At 32.8% G+C, this 21,833-nt stretch overlaps 1 pseudogene; it reads left to right on the top strand.

Annotated features, from left to right (window-relative positions):
• The first annotated feature begins 489 nt into the window (after positions 1–489).
• Positions 490–1,461, top strand: LOC149829995 (signal peptide peptidase-like 1 pseudogene; annotated as a pseudogene).
• The last annotated feature ends 20,372 nt before the right edge of the window (positions 1,462–21,833 follow it).

Raw genomic sequence — 21,833 nt, 5'->3', positions numbered from 1 at the left:
TGCATTTTATAGCATTTGCATTGGTATCTTCTTCATCACCACCAATATATCGGTGTACCTAATTTCCTGGATCTATGTGATAGTGGTCCTTGTGGTTTATATAGTTTGTGTCCTATACTAGAGAAAGGTATGTTGCAAAGGAGCACATCTGTTACCGAGCTATTCAATCCTTTGTCATAATCTTTGTGATTTTAGTTTTTGTCCTCTTGCTGAAGCTCACTAGTTTCAAGATTGTTGACGTGCTTACAAGTCTGTTGGCGCTCATCCCCACTGGGTAAGGCTTGATATCAATAGCCCTGGTGCTTAGGCCCTTGTTGGGGAAAACTCTTGCTGCTCTGGAACACCTATATGATATATTTTTTGGTATGATAGTCATGGCTCCCATATCCCTCCTATCTCGATTGCCTGGCTTCCACTCATTGCACAATTTATATTCCATAGGGTAGTATCTTCTTTATCCATTACATTGTTTGCTATCATCGCACAACCATGGAACCACTATGGAAACTAGCAGAACCATCTTCAATAGCACTTATCTTCACAATTGTTCTTGTTGCATTTGCCTCTGCTCAACAAACATTGACTTATGGTAAAGAAATGGAGAGGAGCCGTGATTTTTGGAGGCACCAGTTACTTTCCGCAAGCGCTGATGATTCCACTTGCTAGTCCATGCAGTCTCTTGTTAATGTTCTATCTCTTCTCTTCTGTTTTACACTTGGTTACAACTTTCACTGCAATTGCTTCTATTGTCTCACTCTTCTTTTGCTTGTTACTATATGTATTATATCTCAAGGCACAGTTTTCATATCTCATTGTTGTTCGCATTCTTTTACAAGGACCCAAGAGATACCTGTCTTAGTAAGCTTGGGTATAGTTAATGCTTGGCTCATTTCTGGGCATTGGCTACTGAACAATGTCTTGGGCATTTCAACACGCATTGCTTTTGTGAGCCATGTTATGCTGTCTAATATTAAAGTTTCTGTTCTCTTTCTTGTCTGTTTGTTTATGACATATTTTGGGTATTTTTTCTGAGATGTTCTTTGAGGACAAATGTCATGGTGTCTGTCGCTACCCAGCATGCCTCAAATCCTGTTCATATAATTGCAAATAGTTAAAATTCACCAGAGCTGCAGTTAATAGCCAAGAAACTCGAGATGCCTATCAATATTGTTTTTCCTAGGAACTTGATGGGTGGAATAGTTCCTGGTAGTAATGCTAAGGAATTCATGATGCTTGGTCTTGGTGACATGACTATTCCAGGCATGCTTCTAGCATTGGTTTTGTGTTTTTGATCCTCGGGAGACAAGAGATTCTGGCAATCCGATAGAAATCAGTTATATCAAACGACACAAATATATATGGCATGCCCTTTTAGGATATGCGATCAGATTTGTCAGTACCTTAGCTCCTGGAGTTTTTGATAAGGCCTTTTCAGCCTTGCCTGAGGAGTATATCTGCTAACAATAATTTCCCTGTTTCTGCAAGAATCTCCTGCAAGTGTTTTCTGCAAGCATTCCTACGCGTGCATATTAAATTAAGTTTGTAATGTCGCGTCTTATCACACCTTCTGCACATTATCTGCATATCACTGTGGTCACTTCGTTTCTTAAAACCTATTTTCACCATGCACACACACACACACACACTGTGTACACATACACTATGTGCACATACACTATGTGCATATACATATTGAGTACACATTCATTGAGTATACTTCACTATGTGTATGCACGCAGTAGGCATACTCCCTAAGCTCACTCCCACTGTGAACACACTATGAAACATTTCCACTGTGTACAATCGTGTTACTCTCTACACCTTCAAGATTCTGATATGCCTCAGAAAATTACTTCAATATGGCATATTAGATTGGCCTAATGTGTCGATTGGAAGTGCCTTGATAGGCTAGCTGAAGTTACTGTAATGTGTTACACTGGAAACATACGGGTTTGCTATAGAATCATTACTATTCGCTGGATGAGATTATCCAAATGGGTTGTGTGGAGTTACTGTGGAACACAATTCAGGCACTGAATTTTCAATTTACTGCAAAATGCATACATGATTGGCTTGAAGTTAGGTCTTTGATTTGCTGTGCATGGCATTACAACACCTTTACACTCACCTTCCCCATATCCACTACACTTCATTTTCCCCTATGTTACACATCATTATGTGCATTTTACTAATTTGCTGCACACCCCTACAACACCTTTGCACCCTTTACACTCACATGTCAGCCACTTGCATAGTATCATTACCTCATCATTTTATTTGCATACATTTTTATCTATATTGTCTCTACCATAGTTAGTCATTCTTCATTTATACACCTGTATCTAAGCATATTAATTAGCATTGGCATGGCATTGGTTAAGTTCACAGTGTATCATTCATAGCAAGTATCTCAATTAGCTCTGGTTTGCATCGGTCTGCCAGAACCACTTAGTTTCCAGATATTAGTATCATGTATGCCACTGAATCTGCTATGAATCCACAACAGAACTTTTTTTTGCATTTGTTCAGCCTAAAGGCACTTACATTCACAACATACTACTCAGTCGCATTACCATGTGTTGTAGGCCATACAATTTGCACCTATATGCCCAAGTCTTCGTATTCCAGATGTATCTTATTGCCCAAATACCTTACTGAAGTTTGTCAGATTATCACTACTAGCAGACTTTGAACCTACACCTGCCCCTAGTCGCCTGCATATGCACTCTTTATCTGCAAATACCTATGCATATGCATTAAAATTTGGTCATATATCTTGTAGTTGCAGGAATATAGGTATTTTAGCAACCTATACACCTTCCATCTCAATAGTATATACATCTTCACTTAGGTATATGCATATGCATTTCTCATTTAGCATAAACATCATACTTAGGTAGATGCATATGCATTTTTTTCATTTAGCATAGGCATCACAGTTAGGTAGATGCATATACATTTCTTGTTTTATATAAGCATTGCACTTAGGCAAATGCATATGCATTTCATTCATGCATTAAGCATTTCATCTCCATTAACATATGCATTTTCATTATAGCTTAGGCAGAACCACATGCATATTAGCTTTAATATGGTATTTTCAATTTCTCTTCTATATTTGGCATTTCTTTTGCCTTGTGTTTTACAGGTAAGCATGAAAAATTCTGATTTCTTTTGCTAGATTAGGAATTTCAATATTCAATTTCAATTGTAATAATTTGATATTAATGAGAATTTCTATTTTCTGTTTAGAATAGAATGTATGAGCATATAATTGTATTTTAAATTCTCATAATTGCTTATGTCATTTCATTTTATCTTATTCTTTAAAAAGCACTATGGGATAACATGAATGGAACATGCACCATTCTAATAAAGGTAATTAATCCTAAGTAAATGATTCACATTTATGGCCATAGTCAGAATATGAACAATACTTAGGATTCTTATCTTTTATGTGATAAAATTTGACCTACACTTCAGGTCTTTTCTGAAAATCATCATATTTTTTGTTTATCTTTTCTTCTTTTATCAGAATTCAAAGTAAAGATTAAATTAAAATATATTTGTGGCCATAGTCATGGATATATTAAAATTTAAGCTCATTTCAATTCTATTAAAGAATGAAATTTGCTTTTAAAACTTTAATTTTAAACAAATTCTCTCAATGCATTCATCATTTTGCATCATTATTTGCCATCTTTTAAATTATTTTTTATTTTCAAAATTCCAAGTGATTTTGAAATAAATTTTCAAAAACACAGTTTTCATTTCCAAAATTCAAAAAACATTTTCAAATCCTATTCACAAATGCAAATCTATCTTTTCACTTCAAAATTCCATTCAACTTTAAATCTTATTTCAAATCCTGACTTTCAATCTTTATTTCTGAACTTCTGATTTCTGAATTTCATATTTTAACTTTGAATTTTATTTCAAATTCAAATGCTAATATCAAAATTCTTTATTTCTCCTCAAAAATCCCAAAAATCTTGAATTCTCATTTTCAAATTCAATCCTGAAGTTTACTTCAATTTTCAATTCAATTCCAAATCAAATATTTGAAATTTATTTCAAAATCTCATCTTAAATTCAATTTCAAAAATCGATTTCCAATTCAATTTTAATCTCAAATCCTGAATTCTAACTTTAAAATCCAATTTCAAAGTTTACTTTTAGATTCTAAATTCCCATTTTAATTTCAATTTCAAATTCTTATTTTAATTCCAAGTCTAATTTCAAATTTTATTTTCAAATTCCAAATTCAAAGTTCAAATTCAATATCAATTCTAATTTCATATTCAAATTTCATGTTCAATTATGATTTCAAAACTTAGAATTGATTTCTAATCTTGATTTTCAATTCAAAAATCAACTCAAATTCGATTTTTAGTCAATTTTAGATTTCAAAGTTCTTAAATTCAGAATCCAATTTTGCAAATCCTCAACTGCATAGATGATTTCAGTTTCAACTTTCAAATTTTCAATTTCCTTTTCAAATCTCAAAATTCACTTTAAATCCAAGCTTTGGATTCAAAATTTCAAATTTTTTTAAAACAAATTCAATTTCTAAACCATTTTCCAAAGGATATTTTTTAAACCTATTTCAAAATCACTTAGAAAATCCAAATTTCTGAAATATCTTCAAAAGGCATACATTACAGCACAAGCATGACTCTTTGTGCATTTAGGATTTTAGAATAATCACTTAGACAAAATTAGGCAAAGCGAAAGGCATTGATTCGATCCTTGGTTCAATTATCTCTGGTAAAGGTGCCAGGTACGGTTGAACCTCGTACCGAGTAGCAAATCCCGTCTCTCCATTTTTTCTCACAAAATTTTAAAATGGAGGCGAGTAAATTTTAAAATATCTTTTTCAAAAAGGTCAAGTGAGACCTTGCAAAAGAGTTTCTCTTCTTCTTCTTCTACTTTTTCCACTAAAAAGAAAAAAGAAGAAAGGGAAAAGCGAATTTTTTTGCAACGATCACAATATTCTCTCTTCTACCTAGAGTATTACCTTCAATTGGGCTAACTTTGTAGAATCTAGAGTCAAAATCAAATTTATTGTTGTTGAGTTTCTTCAAGGAAGCTATCCATTTCCTTGATATGAAAAGAAAAGAATTTGTTCTCAGTATCATGAAAGCAATTGATGAAAAGATATTAATAAAAGAATTTTGCATAAATAAAGAAGATTCTTGATAGTGTTGGTAGTTTGATATCTGGAGTTTATCCATGATGATCTTTTTGCACTTTTTTAAGATGTAGAGATTGAGCTTTCTTGGGGTTTGACAAGAATTTCATTACATCAACCTTCAACTCGACAATGTTCTGATTTTCCCTGGAAGGACACGTCACATACTCCTTCAACTCAGAGATAATTCGAGTCTTCTTTAGCTCCATAAATTATATTGATGTTGTCTCTTTAATTGAAATCTCTTGATAATCTTTTGCGCTCTTTTGCGACATAAAAAATAAGCTCTCTTGGGATTTAACAAGAATTTTATCACATCAGCCTTCAACTTGGCTATGTTCTGATTTTCCCTCAAAGGACACGTCACAAACTCCTTCAACTTGGAAATATTCTGAGTCTTCTTTAGTCCCAAGAATTACATTGATTATATGGTCTCTTGGGTTGAAAATCTTTTATGATAACAATGATTAAATATCTTTTAGGGATTGGCGAGAGGTTCATCACATCAACCTTCAACTTGGCGATGATTTAAACCTTCTCGAGAAGGACATGTCACATGCTTCTTTAACTTCGAGATGATCCGAGTCTTCTTTGGCCCTGGGGGTCTAACTCATCCATCAGTCTTCAACTTGATGATAGGTGAGAGATCCCTTTTGCAGGTAATTAATTACAACTTGATTGATTGAAGAGATATTGAGATTGAGTGAATTCTTTTATATCGCCCAAGATATTTTCACTACCTTATTACCAGAAGAATAGTCTTTAAAAATGTGCTATAGCTATGATCAATATCAGTTCACTTATAACTTTTCAATATCATTGAATTTTTCCTTTATCGATCATATCAAGGATCTTTCTTCATCCTTTTGGTTGACCAACAGACAAAGCTTGAATTTTCTTCTTTCTTTGCAAAAGTCTTATCCTTTTGGAAGGAGTACTGAAGGTAATATGAGGTAAAATTTATGCAATAAAGATTTTGAGATCAACAACTATTTTTCATGACAAATTGGCAAAAATGTTCTTGAAATCCTTGGTGAAAGAAATCGCTTGACATCCAATTTACACATCCGTGACTAAATAGTGAACCCTGAAAAAAACTTAATATTTGATAAAAGATCAACTCAAAAGATGAATTTTGAAAGACCATTATAGGACTAGATTTGGTGAGAGAACCAACGCAAAGCTAGATTTGGTAAAAAGACCAACGCAAAGCTGGATTTGGTAAAAGGACCAACGCGAAGCTGGATTTTGTAAAAGGACTAATGCAAAGCTGAATTTTGGTGAAAGGATCAACACAAAGCTGGATTTGATGGAAGGACCAATGCTAAACTGAATTTTGGAAGGACCAATTCGAAAATTAGATTTAGAAGGACCAGTGCTGAACTGGATTTGAAAGGACCAACTCAAAAACTAGATTTTGAAGGACCAGTGCTAAACTGGATTTGAAAGGACCAACTCAAAAATTGAATTTTGAAGGACCAGTGCTAAACTGGATTTGGAAGGACCAATTCGAAAATTGGATTTAGAAGTACCAGTGCTAAACTGGATTTGGAAGGACCAATTCGAAAATTGGATTTAGAAGGACCAGTGCTAAACTGTATTTGGAAGGACCAACTTAAAAATTGGATTTTGAAGGACCACTGCTAAACTGGATTTGGAAGGACCAATTCAAAAATTGGATTTAGAAGGACCAGTACTAAACTGGATTTGGAAGGACCAATTCAAAAATTGGATTTTGAAGGACTAGTGCTAAATTAGATTTGAAAGGATGTAAACACCCCAATTTTTCTTCATTCATTCTCAGACAACCCCCTTGTGTGGATGCCAACCCTGATAGGTTAGTATAGGAATCCAACCCCGAGTCTGTCTTAGAAAATTACCATTTTGGCCACTTTTATCAAGAAAATTATTATTTTACCCCTAGGTCATCCTAGACCAATGTCAGTCAGAGTCGACCAAGCTCATTTGTAAGCTCATAACAGTTAGAATATCTTGTCATCCTAGACACATAAAGTTACCTCAGAGCGGATGCAAGGATATAAATGCTCAATTGGTTTAAAGGTACTAGGGAACATACCAAATGGGTTATCAACATGAATGTACCAATAATTTGTATAACTGTCGTGAGAGGGCAGTATGACGCTCTTGCCATAAAGGTAATTTTGAAAAGTTACCTTAGAGCAGATGCATGAGTACTTGACCATGAAGAGCAATTATGAAAATTTACCTTAGAGCGAATGCTAGGGTACTTGGCCTTAGAGAGCAATTATGAAAAGTTAACATAGAGTGGATATAGGGGCACTTAGTTATGAAGAGCAATTGTGTAAAGTTATCTTAGAGCGGATGTGAGGGTACTTAGCCATGAAAGGCACATGTGTTAAAATACATTGAACCTTTGCCTTTAATAAAGAGAACCCAATAACCATCAGAGAGCTCGTTATCTGTTTTGACAATATTGCAGGCCTTAGGCATTGGAAAGTTGACAAAATTGTGCACAGTAGGTGAAAAATTGAGTGTTGCTCTCAGACTATGCACAAAACAGTGACAATCAGAATAGAACAGTACATGCGATACCTAAATCGATCGTATCTCCCTCATTCAAAGGAATTTTTATAAGCAATTTGTGGCATTGAAAAGCTGATAAAATTTCTTATATTCTGTGAACATTTAAGCTCTGTTCTTAGATTGTACATAAAATAGTGATAGTTGAAATATCAGGTCAGTTTATAGCCCAAGCGCGTCTCGAACCAAATATGGACCAAATCAACCATACATTCATTGAATGAATATTTGTGAATAATGTTTATAACTAATAACTGAACATGTAAATGCAATTCTAATACTGAATGAATGTAGGTGATAAGTGCCTAAAGGGGCACAAATTGAAAAAGGCATTCTCTTCACTTGTATGCCTTAATGATCACTGCGATTCAAATGAATGACTTGTGAATTACATGTTAGATGATTGAGTATGAATGCATCTAATTATTTATGATCAATGCCTATTGTTGAATGCACGATTAAGTTGACATGTTACAACTGCATATGTGACATAATAGTTTCACTGGCACTGAATTCTATATCCATGAGCTCAAATGGAAGGCCTGAATCATAGATTAGATTCATCTTGTGCATGGATTGATGGTTGGAATCAATGAATTAAAAAGATAACAATGTGACACTAAATCTATTGAGCTTACAAAAAGAGGGTAAACAATACTTCTGGCTTCATGGGTATTGTTTTGAGCACAAAAGGTTGCTCCTCCTCAGCCACGAAGATAGGGGATGCCACCACATTAGCCATGGGGTGGATGGTTATGAAACTCATGAGTGAAAGTTTGATGCATTAGGTTGGTGGTGTTGGGAGCTCTCTCTCAATTATGGTCATCCCTCACCCGGGAATGGTGAAAGGTGTTCGACCACGATAAAGCCACAAATTGTATGAATACACCTCCTATGCCATAGCTATGATCTAGGTATTTCTTGTATAGTACCCACAGGGATAAGAAGTGAGAACCTAAATTTGTTTATGGATTTAAATAGACATAGCATCCATCATGTAATTTTTTTTTAATTAAAGTTAATTAAATCACTTATATATAAATGATCTCTTGTATGGCAATGGTAAGTGCATGCATATTTATCTGTTCTTGCATAATATTTCAACTGTCTATGAATGATAATCTTTTGATGCATTGTAATGTTATGCATGTTTGAATTGATAAATGTTTGCGTGCCTGTGAGATGTCAGGATATTATCTTGCATATTGGTTTTGGTTTGTGTGTATTGAATAGTACTTCATACAGGGGACTTGATGAGTCTGACCCCATTATATATTTTATATGTACTTATTTAATTGATTGAATGATTTAATTTGGTTTATGGGTTGAATTGTCTCATTTCTATCTTAGATTTCATATTCCAGAGTTGGACTCAATCCATGATTTGGACTGTAAAACTCGAGATTTTTTCTTGATAATTAAAATAAATAAATGATGAATTATTGGTGCATTCATGACTATAATCGTGAATTCTTAATTTTCTTATTTTTCTTGATATTCTTGATTTTGTTGATTTTTTTGATTTCAATTAATTATGAATTTTTTCTTAAGTTATAAAGAATATTTCAAGAGTAATTAAAAAATCTAAAAAATATGGACTAAACAAGAAAATAAATTATTTATATATTTTTAGATTATGAATTTTGGATTTGGATCTAGTCTCATTTGATTAGACCCATAACATAAGATGCTTTAAACAACATTATTATTGTTTCAATAGAAATTTTGGCCAATCAGTGGCTAATCTATTAAATAGGAGTTGATCTTGATGTTCCTCATTTTGAGGGGATTGAAATCGACAATCTGCATGCCCAAATTGGTATTGATTTGAGTATTTTATCATCGATTGAAGTTCATGACTATCTACATGCCCAAATTAACATTTTTTGACATTGATTAAATTTTTTTGTCAACTCATATGCTTATGATTAAATCTAAGACCACCACAATAATTTACGTTTTGAGGGCTATCAAATCGACTATTTAAACATCAAATTCTGACGAGTCCTTGAGTCTGTAGGCCTCCTAGAAGGTTACCATGTCACTAGAGCCCAAGCCAGGGTAAAAAGTCCTCATTTTTCTTTATAGCTTAAGTAATTTCAAAATTTAATTAATTACGTCTCATAATTTATTTTTTTATTTTACTAATAAAAAAATTAATAAATATTAACTTCTTATATTAGAGATGAGACTCTTGTCTAAGCTCATTTATAAATAGAGACTCTCATGAGAAGGATTAACAAGGTTAGTTCTCTCTCTTTCTTTCTTTCTTTTCTCTTTTTCCTTTTTGTTTTTGGGTTTTCTCTCTTCTCCAAAACGTGTAGGAGCCTTGGAGAAACCTTGTGCAACCATTAGACCTGAACTTAGTCGTTGGGTGGTGGTGGAATAGAAGTCAAATCGTCTGTTTCTTCGTTCTGACCATGAAAATCGATCGTAGGCAAGTAAGATTTACATGACCAATGTTTTTACACCGTTGGACCATGTATGATTGAAGTATTTTTATTTTCAACAACTTTTAATATGTTCTTGATCAATTCTACATGTTTTCTTGGTGGAAGAAATTATTTCTTGAATAAAAAAATATAAATATTATATTTTTTTCCAAAAATATTTTTGAGAAACATGCAAAATTGGGACTTTGTTATTATTTTGTATTAAATTTAATCATATTATAATTCTTTATGGTGTTATTCATGTATTGACCTATATTAAGTAAGATCAAACAAAAAAATATCAGATTCTAAAAGTTTTATAATCTTAAAAAGGATTTTTACAAAATTATTTTTTGAGAAACCAAAAGATATGATGTCTGATAATTTTTTCCCACCCAGTTTTAGAAAAAATCAATAACTTTGGGCAAAAACTAATGTTTTGGGGCATACATGACAAAAATGTTTTGGGGGCATACATGACCGAATTTAGGGAACAATTTCAAATAACTTATAGAGAACATGACCATCGAGCGTGCATTGCTCGATCTTGGGGCAAGTGTGAATATATTGTTGGGTTCCCTTTATGACACTTTTGGGATTGGGGATTTAAAGCTCACGATGACGGTCTTGCAGTTGGCTGATAGGTCTACCAAGTGTCCGTGAGGAATCTTGAAAGATGTGTTATTTAAGGTTGAGAACTTTTATTTTCCAATTGATTTTCTCATTCTGGAGATGGAGGGCACTGGTGTTGCTCACCAGACCCCATCATTCTTGGTAGACCATTCTTGGCCACGACCAATGCTCGTATTGATTGTCGTACTGGGGAGATGGATGTTTCTTTTGGCAACAAGCGTTTGCGTATAAACATTTTTAATGTTGCCACTAGAACGACAGGAAATGACGAATGTTTCCATGTAATGGACGTCAAAGGAAAGTAATTCGATCCACAGTTGGATGCTTGTATGGGTAAATGCTTGATTTATGGCTCACCATCTTGTGAGAATAGTCTTCATGTAGAGACTAAGCTCATTCTTAGCAGGCATAAGAGTCATTCTAAGGTTCAGAGGGGTAGAGTTGGAGGAAATGTTGTGGGCAGGGTCATAGATGAAACCATATCCCTCAGACTTTTTGATTGAGTATGACATCACGTTCATTGATCTCATGGATGTTAAAGGGTAACCAAAGATCTGTCTGGCTGAGGACGTAAAACTTAGCATTCTATGGGAGGCAACCCATATTAGTGTTGTAATATTAGTAATTTTTCTATTTTGTTTTTCGTTTTGAGTTATCTGTGTGGAAGATAGATCCTGTATGCATTGCATTTGGTGTATTTTTATGAGTTGTAAACATTGAGACAAGTAAAATCTCTGTAGAGCCAGTACAGAGCAACATCAGGTAAGATTCCACAATGCAGATCAGGTGACTTCTACTACTTTCCTCCTATTTCTTCTATTTCTCATGCACATTCATATAGTTTCATACAAGCATGGGGGAGCGCCACTGAGGACAATGTTATTCAAGCATGGGGGAGAGTGTAGTTTGCACACCGATTTTTTGCACCCAATTTTTTCTTGTCTACTTGCACATTGATGAAAACTCATAAAAATTGGGCTTTTAAGGAATGAGTTTGACCATATATGAATGCTTTACATAATCCAATATTTTTAGAGAATTTTTAAGCCCCATATTTTTTTTTCGACACTAATCTAGAAAAATGTGGTTAATTATATGGATTTTAAAGAAATGCCGATAGATGCATGTTAGAGTTTATTTTGAATCATAAGTATGAATATGCACAGTTTATTTTTGAAAACTAAGCAAATGAACAACATTGAAAAGAAGATCTCAAAAAGTGAAAAAGAAAATGTGTTTAGTTGTTTGATGTCTTCGTATTCTCGAGTAGCTAGGCTCAGACACAAGTTGAAGTGTTTGATTTTCATGTTGAAAAGGGTAACAAAGGAAGTCACTTCTTTGTCTAAGTTAATATCTATGGCCTATTTTGTTCGAGCAAGTAGAGCCTAAGGGGTGTTTACACCTGGTGCCCTAAAGCTATTTGGCTTGGGAGCCACCGACCTAAAAGCCCGTTACATGAACTTTATAGAGAGCCTAATAGATGTTGACATTGCACATGACAAGAAGCAAGCTATACGTAAAACTATTAAAATTAAAGGTCTAGTGACTTGAGCAATTAAATTCGAGGGATACTTTGTATCTGGTGCCCTAAGGTCGTCTGGTCTGGGAGTCACTCACCCAAAGCTCATTACACGGGTCATGAAAATTAAAAATTAAAAATAGTTTTCAACAAAAAGAAAGAAAAAATATAGAAAAATTGAAAATCTAGAAAAAGAAAAAGGAAGAAAATTAAGAGCAAGAAATAAAAAGTTCACTGCATAGGAATACGTATTGAGAAAACCTGTGCAGAAAACATATGAGTGAGGATAGGTAAATAATGACCTGTATATATTTGATTTTCTGAGAATAAAGCATAAATGATTATGATATTTAGAAAAGTAGAAGAAATAGTTTTACTCTGTGGTGGCCTGTAAAACACTCCAATTATGTTTTGAAAATGTAATGGCACAAAATGTTTTTGAAAACAAACTCCTTAACTATCTAATGCTTTGCGACTTGAAATTTTTATGCATACATGACATAGATGTTTGTGGGTAGCATCACTGCAAACCCTCATGAGACCTTACTCATCAACTGGGGTAACCCAAGGGTTTAAAGGGCTTGTTGCATGTGCTAAATGCAACCGTGATTCCTACGAAAGTGAGTTAGGTTTTTATTCTTTTTAGTTTGTTTGTTTTTGTTAGGCCAGTTTACTCGAGGACTAGCAAATGATAAGCATAGAAAAATTTGATCATGCATAATTTTTATGCATAATTTCATACATTTTCATGCATGATCATGTGCGATAATTGCTTAAAAATGCTTGTTTGCGAAGGTTTTCATGGTTTTTATAAAAAATTTAATTTGAGTAAACTAAGCCTTTTTGGAGTAATTTGGAAAAAATAATTAAGTTTTTAGAAATTACTTTTTAAAAGAGTTGCCTTTTTGAAAATATTAAAAATTTATTACTCTTTTTAAAAAATGGTCTAAAAACCTAATTAGACTAGTATAAAAAGATTTTTTTTGAGAAAGAGAAAACATTTTTCTCTTTTTAGCATGTGCCCCACTCTCTCCTCTCTGCCTTTCCTTCTTCCTTTCTCCCCCTTTTTCGATCGACTAGTTGCCTACCTCCTTCTTCTTGCTACTTATGCTTTTCACTCCTTCTTCTAAACCTTGTCATCGTCAGTTCTTCTCATCCCCTCTGTCGGAGAGAAAGCGAAGTTCGTTCGATTGCAATAGAAAAGCCAACTTCTTCTTCTCAACCCTTTCGTTGAAGGTAAGCCATAGGTAAACCACTTTTCCCCCTTTTCTGTAGTATTTAAGACTATTGCATGCATCATAGTTAGATTCATTGATTTTTTTATCATCTTCATGGCATCTTGCATGCATTGATTTTATTTTATTTTCAGCACATTGCATCTTAGATAGCTTATTGATTAACGTTCTTTTTTTTTTGAAGTAGTTGTGGTGTTTTAGTTAGGTTAGGGAGTCACGGCTTGCAGAGCACTCCCACCGTTAATAGCTAAACAACCGATCAAATCTACATGATTTACAAATCACATAGATTCAGTTGGATGCGTTTTAGGCATAAATCCAAGTAGAACACGAAGTTTGATCAACACGTATTTAGAGTTTTTGCTGATAACTGATCGATCATTTGGGTTATATGCAGCCAGATCAATTGGTCCAAGCAATACATAGCACCGACCCATTCAGCCTTATCATCTGTGTTGTGAATCTAAATCGGTCCAGATGAGGTCGGTTGCGGCTGCACCCTAACATGGACCAGATCTAGTATATTATTAGATCTGCACTTCATGAATGATAAGGAACAACAGTCTATGGTGCTCAGTCAGTGGAATTGTTGGACAGACAACATATGTATAGCAAACATGATTTCCATGTGCAATGCAAGTTGATTAACATGAATCACGTAGTCACGTGATTTATGTTAATACAAGTCTTTTTGTTACAACACATATTTCATAGCAGATTGGTTAGTTTAGATTTTTAAAGCATCATAGTTAATGAGTGATTAGTTTATGTTATGTTTAATTAGGTGTGAGTTAGTTGCAATAGATCTATGCGTTTCTTGTTTTGAGATAGTAGCTCTTACATGTTTTCTGTTAGCAGTTTCAGTTAATGGTTTTCTTGTTTTTAATAAATAGCTTATAGTTCATTTTCAATTGATTAGTTAGATAGTTACTTTTACTATTTTGCCTTGTAGTGGTTTGTTATTTCATGTTAGTTTACTTCATGTTTTTGTGAGTTTTGTTCATACTGACCTTTAATTTTTGTGTAGTTTTCTTTCTCGTTTTCGTGTTTTGTCCTTTTATTCTTGTAGGAAAGCGTTCAAATGTATGGTGATCCCTCAAACAAGCCCTCGAAGAGCCCTCTGAGGTCTCGAAAAGGTCCCCTCAAAAGGCCCTTCAGGTCCCTCAGAGAGCCCTCAAAATACCATAGTATAAACAAAATGTAAGGAGAGGATGGACAACTCAAGCACTGAAGACCCTTTTCTTTTCTTTTTAGCTTAGGCTTTCATTTTATTTGATTCAATTCAATTTGGGTTTGTAATAAGGCACTTATTATTTTTATTTGTTTAAGCCCTCCATAGGGGGTCATACTCTCATTTATTTAATTAATTATTTTTATTTTCAGGGCAATAAAGAGTAGCTTAGTTATTTGTGGAATACAAAGTATTTTTCCCATTCCCTGTGATCGACCCGGACTCCACCACTCGTGCAAGCCGGTTTTATAATTTGATGCACGATTTGCACAAACATTTTTATTGAAAATATATTTTAAAAATACTCTATTAAAAAAGTTGCATAAGTAATTGTAGTCATATCGATTTGATTGGTAAGAATTTATGGGAGTACTTATCGAGAAAGTTGAGTTAATGACTTCGATTATGCTTTGATGTTTCTTTAAACTTTTCATAAATTCAGTGCTTGAATCATATTTGATTTGAGATAAATATTTGTGATAGAGTTGACGGTAAGATTTATTATTTCTATACATGTTGCAAGTGAGATTTGTGGACCTGTTAAATTATAGCAGTTTGATTATGTGATTTTTATGATAAATTAATTATGATTATGACTATAATTGCAAAACATGTAAAAAATGAATAGTGAGCATGTTAATGTTGTTTCATGTTGGCCATAGATGCAGATGCATAATGATGTATATGTGATATTGTTGTATGTTTATCCTGGAATATTGAAACTAATACGATACTACATGAGTGGATTGCTAAATGGCATGCTAACATGATTCTTGACTTTTGAGAATGCATGTTATGATTTTGGTATGCGATATTTGTAAATACATGCAGGAAGTGTGATATCCCACAGGGTTTGATGGGCACTTGGTGTGCTTAATGAAATTAAGATAATAATGGTTCCATAAGAGAGAACAATAAGATGGAAAGTGCACTAGCCTAAATGGTAGTTGCATGTGCTACCTATGGCCTAAGTTAAAAATATCCCGTGATAGCCCTTTTGGGTATGCCTTGTTTCATCAAGGTATGTTTAACTGGTTGTTTGGCAGTGATCTACCTTAGAGAGGGTAGAAGGTATGAAATTCTCTAGATCCTCCAGTTTGACTCATGAGAGGCATTTCCTTTCCAGGTCCTCCAACCAAGGAGATTAGGGGGACCAGGACTGTCAATTCATCCTAGGTGACAGCTCTCGGGTACTTCTGCAGAAGTGAGTGATCATGATCATCATTGTAACACTGGTGTCACGCCTCTAAGTAGAGTTCTCTTGGAGAGGTTGTTTTCTCTCATGGTTTTGGGCTCCGTCCTTGGGGGATACGACTCAAGGGGCTACTCAAGCATAATAAAATACATAGCATTTCAAAAATTTTAGAAAATACATAAAAGGAAATTTTCCTTCAGAATGGATAGGATGATATGATATTTCAAATAAATTGGATCCAAATGGATCTTAGATCCGAACAAGATCATATGGATCCAATATTTGGATTTGAATATGGCAAGTGGATTTGGATCCCAGATAGATCTAAAACCCAATTGAAATTCAATTAAATCCTAATGGATCCAAATATCGTATAACCCCAATTACGATCCGAAAACCAACTAGTGGTTTCTATGGATTTGTAATATTTGGAAACTCAAATCCGAGACCTGTTAGGGAAAAACCCAAATAAAGGTATAAGTAAATTAAAGTAGACAAAGCTTGCAATGAAATAAGATGTGGTGTAGTGGAGAGGTTCGTTGCCCCTTGAGGGATTAACACAGGTTCAAATCCCACCACTATATTCTTTTTGACAAAAATGCATAACACTTGCACGTATATAAGTAAATTAAAATGGACAAAGCTAGCAACAAAATGAGATATGGTGTAGTGTAGAGGCTCGTTGCCTCTTAGGGGTTTGACGCAAATTCAAATCCTACTACATTCACATGCATGACTTAATGAAGAATTCTTTTATTCTTTTTGACAAGAATGCACAACACTTACACATGTAGAAGTACATTAAAGAAGACTCTCATTATAACGAAATAAATCATAGTGTAGTAGAGAGGTTCGTTGCCTCTTTGGGAAGTGACACAGGTTTAAATCCCCTCATGCACACGGGTTTTATTTTTATGCTAGGATTACTTTTTATAAAAAAAATCTGGAATCAAAATTCTAGAAAGATGAAGAAACTACCTTATGTTTTCCATCTAGGGGTTTCAAGATAGGATTAAGATGAAGTAAAAAGAATGAGAAGTTTGAAAACAAATGAATTAGAAAGTTAGCTATTTTCCCTCTCACATCCACAATTTTCATGGTTGGGCTTATGTAAATAACTGGAAGAAAGGGCAAAAAGTTAAAAATGATTTTGAGAGAAATCAAATGAGGAAAAAAGTGAATAGGCGTGAATGAGGATAGGGGTAAAAATGGTAACTATCATTTTGATAGCTTTATCAAAATGATAAGCTCGAATTTTGGTAAAAGGATGGGCGGTTTCAAGAGTTCAAAATTCTGGCCATGAACCAAAAAAAAAAGTTAAAAAGGGAAAATTCTTGAGTAGGTTACACGATTTTGGTGGTTGGATATCTCTCTATATCTTATTTCACTCATCTCTCTCTCTCTCTCGATTTCTTCTCTTTTCCTTTCTTCCCTTTTTCCTTCTTTCCCTTATATCTTCATCTTTACCATGCAACTATCCTTACTGTAGGTGCTAGACAAAGGAGTGATTGAAGGAGGGTGTGAGAATGTAGATCCATCCAAACCGTGCTAGAGTATTTGGTTATTCGACTCATTGGAAGAGGTAGGGAGTTTTATATCTCTATGCTTGTGTCTGGCGTCATGCGTTCATACCGATTAGTCTCAGAAAAATGACTGAATCTCCCTCTTATCTTGATAAAAAATCCTAAACAAGGATTCTATCATAATCTACACATTCTCATGAAACATATTCAATTAAATAAAAAAATAAACAAAATTCAAGTTTTAGATGTGTAGATCATGATAGAATCTTTTTTCATATTTATTGGATTTGTTATCTAGAAGATACAAATCTTTCTCCAAAACTAGTTAAGTTAGAGAAATTTGTATAGTCCTGCAATAAGACAAAAACTAGTCTCTCGTTGCAATAGATATATCTTCTAGGATACAAATTCAAATAAATCAAATAGATACACCAAATTCAATTTCAGAATATGTAGATCAAGATAAAATCTTCATTTAAAGTTTTTGAATTTTTTTCTAAGCGATACAGATGTTCTTCCAAAACTAGTTGGACTAGAACATCAATATAGTCTTGCAAATAAGACATAACTAGCCTTTGTTGCAATAAACATATTTCCTAGGATACAAAATTTAAATAAATCAAATAAATACACCATATTCAAGCTTAGAATGTATAGATCAAGATAAAGTACTCATTTATATTTTTGGATTTATCTTCTAGGAGATACAGATGTTCTTCTGAAATAGGTCAAATTAGAACATCTGCACAGTCCTGCAATAGGAAAGAACTAGTTCCTCTTCCAATAGACATATCTCCTAGTATACATATTTAAATAAATCAAATAAATATCCCATATTCAAGTTCTGAATGTGTAGATCTAGATAAAATACTCATTTATATTTTTTAGATTCGTCTTTTAGGAGATACAGATGTTCTTCCAAAATAGGTCAGATTAGAACATCAGTACAATCCTACAAATAGGACAAAACTAGTCCCTTGTTGTAATGGATATATCTCCCAGGTTACAGGTTCAAATAAATACACCATATTCAAGTTACAAATATGTAGATCAAGATAAAATGCTTATTCATATTTTTTTAATTAGTCTTCTAGGAGATAAAAATATTCTTTCAAAATAGGTCAGATTAGAACATCTACACAGTCCTGCAAATAGGACAGAAATCAGTCTCTTGTTGCAATAGACATATCTCTTAGGATACTATTTCAAATAAATCAAATAAATACACCATATTTAAGTACAGAATGTGTAAATCAAGATAAAATACTTATTTTTATTTTTTAGATCAGTCTTCTATGCGATACAAATGTTGTTCCAAAATAGGTTAGATTAGAACATCAGTATAGTCTTGCAAATAGGATAAAACCAGTCCCTTATTTTAATATATATATCTTCTAGTATACTACTTTAAATAGAGCAAATAAATACACAATATTTAAGTACAAAATGTGTAGATTAAGATAAAGTGCTCATTTTTATTTTTCGGATCTGTCTTCTAGGAGATATAGATATTCTTCCAAAACTAGTCGAGTTAGAATATCAGTACAGTTCTGCAAACAGGACAGAACTAGTCTTATGTTATAATGGACATATCTCCTAGGATACTACTTCAAATAAATTTATTGTATTTAAGTACAGAATGTGTAGATAAATATCAAGTACTCATTCATATTTTTTGGATTTTTCTTCTAGGAGATACAAATGTTATTTCAAAATAGGTCAAATTAGAACATCTGCATAGTCCTGCAAACAGGATAGAACTAGTCTTATGTTGCAATGGACATATCTCTTAGGATACAGATTCAAATAAATTAAACAATACACTATATTCAAGTACAAAATGTGTAGATCAAGATCAAGTGATTATTTATTTTTTCGGATTTGTCTTCTAGGAGATACAAATGTTCTTCCAAAATAGGTCAGATTAGAATATCAACACAGTCGTGCAAATAAGACATAACTAATCTCTTGTTGTAATAGACATATCTCCTAATTTATGAATCCAAATAAAACAAATAAATATACCAAATCGAAGTTCAAAAAAGATTTGTTCAGATGAAGAACTATTTTTGACTTATGTTAAGTTATAACTATAAGTCATATAGATATAGATATACATAAATGTACATTGGAGACATTTATTTATACATGTGGTTTTATCAAAATTAAGATCATGTTCATATGTACATTCATTAGTGTATAAGAATATGTCATAGCATGAATAAGATATCCATGATGCTAATTATCCCGCATATAAATTGACTATATGATTTGCATGACTATGTGTAAAACCCACAAAATTTCAATATTTAAAGAGAAATAATATTAAATTAAGGCTAAAATATTATTTGAAATTAAGTTAGAAATTTAATTATAATTCAAGTATAATTTGGATTCAAAATAAATTTCAAGTTGAGAATTTATTTTGAATCAGAGTTTTGATTTTTATCGGATCATAATTTGAGTTTTAAATATTAGATGAGATTCGAACTGAGTGTGTATTTTAAATTTGAAGTTTTAATGAATTTTGATTTTAATTTTTGAAGTATCATCAATCTGAATTTCAATTTGAGAATTTGAATTCGGATTAAATTTGAATTTGAATTTGAATTAAGAGTCTTATTGAATCCCAATTTTATTTTCTAGAGTTTATTGAAAGTGGATTTCAATTTATGAATCTAGGTCAAATCTGGATTTGAATTTAGATGTAATACCTAAGAATTTCAAGGTTTTTTATGTAATTCTTGGATTTTAATTACAATTCTCAAGTTCTCGCTAAGAAATGCATTAAAGGGTTTGTAGGGTTTAGAAGAAATTAAAAATATCAAAAAAGAACTCCTACACGCCCTAGGGTTTCATCGACCCCATTGAGTTTCGATTTTTTCAAAAATTATTTTTTAAGAATTTGAATTAACCCTTAAGAAAAAATAAAAATAAATAATTTATATAAATGGAAGTTAAAAAGGAAATTATAGATGAAATCTATTCACACTTAAGTGTAATTCCAATTTATTTAATGTCATTTCATTTAAATTCACATTTGAATTTGTTAAGATTAGAATTTGAATTTTATTGAGATTCAAAGTTAATTTAGGCTTAAGTGACATTTAGAATTTAAGGTGAATTTGGAATTTTGAATCACATTTTTAGTAAAATTCATATTTAGCCTTGAAAGAATGAATTAAAATAAATATTTTAAATGTTTAAAACTTGGAAAATTTAGTAGGTTTGAATTTAATTAAATTACATGTATTAACATTTCATGTGAATTATAAATTCATTTACGTAACAATTCAATTTAATTTAACTTGAATTCTATGAAATGAAATTCTAAAATTAAGTGAAAATTAGAATATGCTAGGAGTCCATAAGTGGGCCATCCCATCCTATGTGGCATCCTAATTTAAAGTTTAAAATAATAAAAACAAAAAAAAGCTTTAAATTGGGGTTAAATTGAAAGTTACAAAAAAATAAAACAAAGGTGAGAAAAGTCAAAACATCCTAATTAAGTGTAGTATATGGTATACATATATAATCCATAGTATATTATATGCTATTCATAGAGTGAGGAAAAATAAGGAAGGACTTGGTGGGACGTCCCACCATCCTCCTTCACCTTTTTGGAGTTTGTTATCATTGTAAAATTTTACTTTTACAAGTCAAACTGACATTTGAAAAAGATTTTGAAAATAACTCGCCTCTGTTTAGAATGCAGGATAATTTTGAAGAATGGGACTCGCCTGTTGGTACGAGGTTCAACCGTTCCTGGCGCCATAACCAGAGGTAATCGAACCAAGGATCAATCATGTGCTTTGCTTCGCTCAACTTGTTTAAATCAATGTTCTATTTCCTAAATGCACAAAGAATCAGGCATGTGCTATGAACTTTGGAAAATGCAGATTGAAATCATGATGTTTGTTTGGAATATTGAAAAATACTTGGAAAAGCGGACACTTTGAAAATCGTGAATCACTTTGGAAAAAGTATTTTGAAGAGAGGAAAATTGATTTCCGAGAAAAAAGAGATCTTTTTGAGAAAATCGAATTCTGGAGAAAGACTTAGAGAAAATCATTTTTTTTTGAGTTTTAAACTCTTGAATTGATCAAAAGGATGGACGTGTAACTTTGTGAAAAACTATTCATGATGCAATCTAAACCTAGATGAATGAATGAATGCAATTTTGAGAAAATATTTTCTAAAGAATTTGAGGAAAATAATTGATAAAAAGGATTTGTGTGCCTTATAGAATTTAGATGAAACAAATTCTTTACATATCCCTGACTATGGCCACGAATATGTATTGAATAATATC

The sequence above is a fragment of the Nuphar pumila genome, chromosome 8 (assembly GCF_984573655.1).
Source record: "Nuphar pumila chromosome 8, dmNupPumi1.hap1.1, whole genome shotgun sequence".
In the NCBI taxonomy this organism is placed as follows: domain Eukaryota; kingdom Viridiplantae; phylum Streptophyta; class Magnoliopsida; order Nymphaeales; family Nymphaeaceae; genus Nuphar; species Nuphar pumila.
Note: the sequence above shows the minus strand (reverse complement) of the source record. Positions and strands in the feature narration are given on the sequence as shown.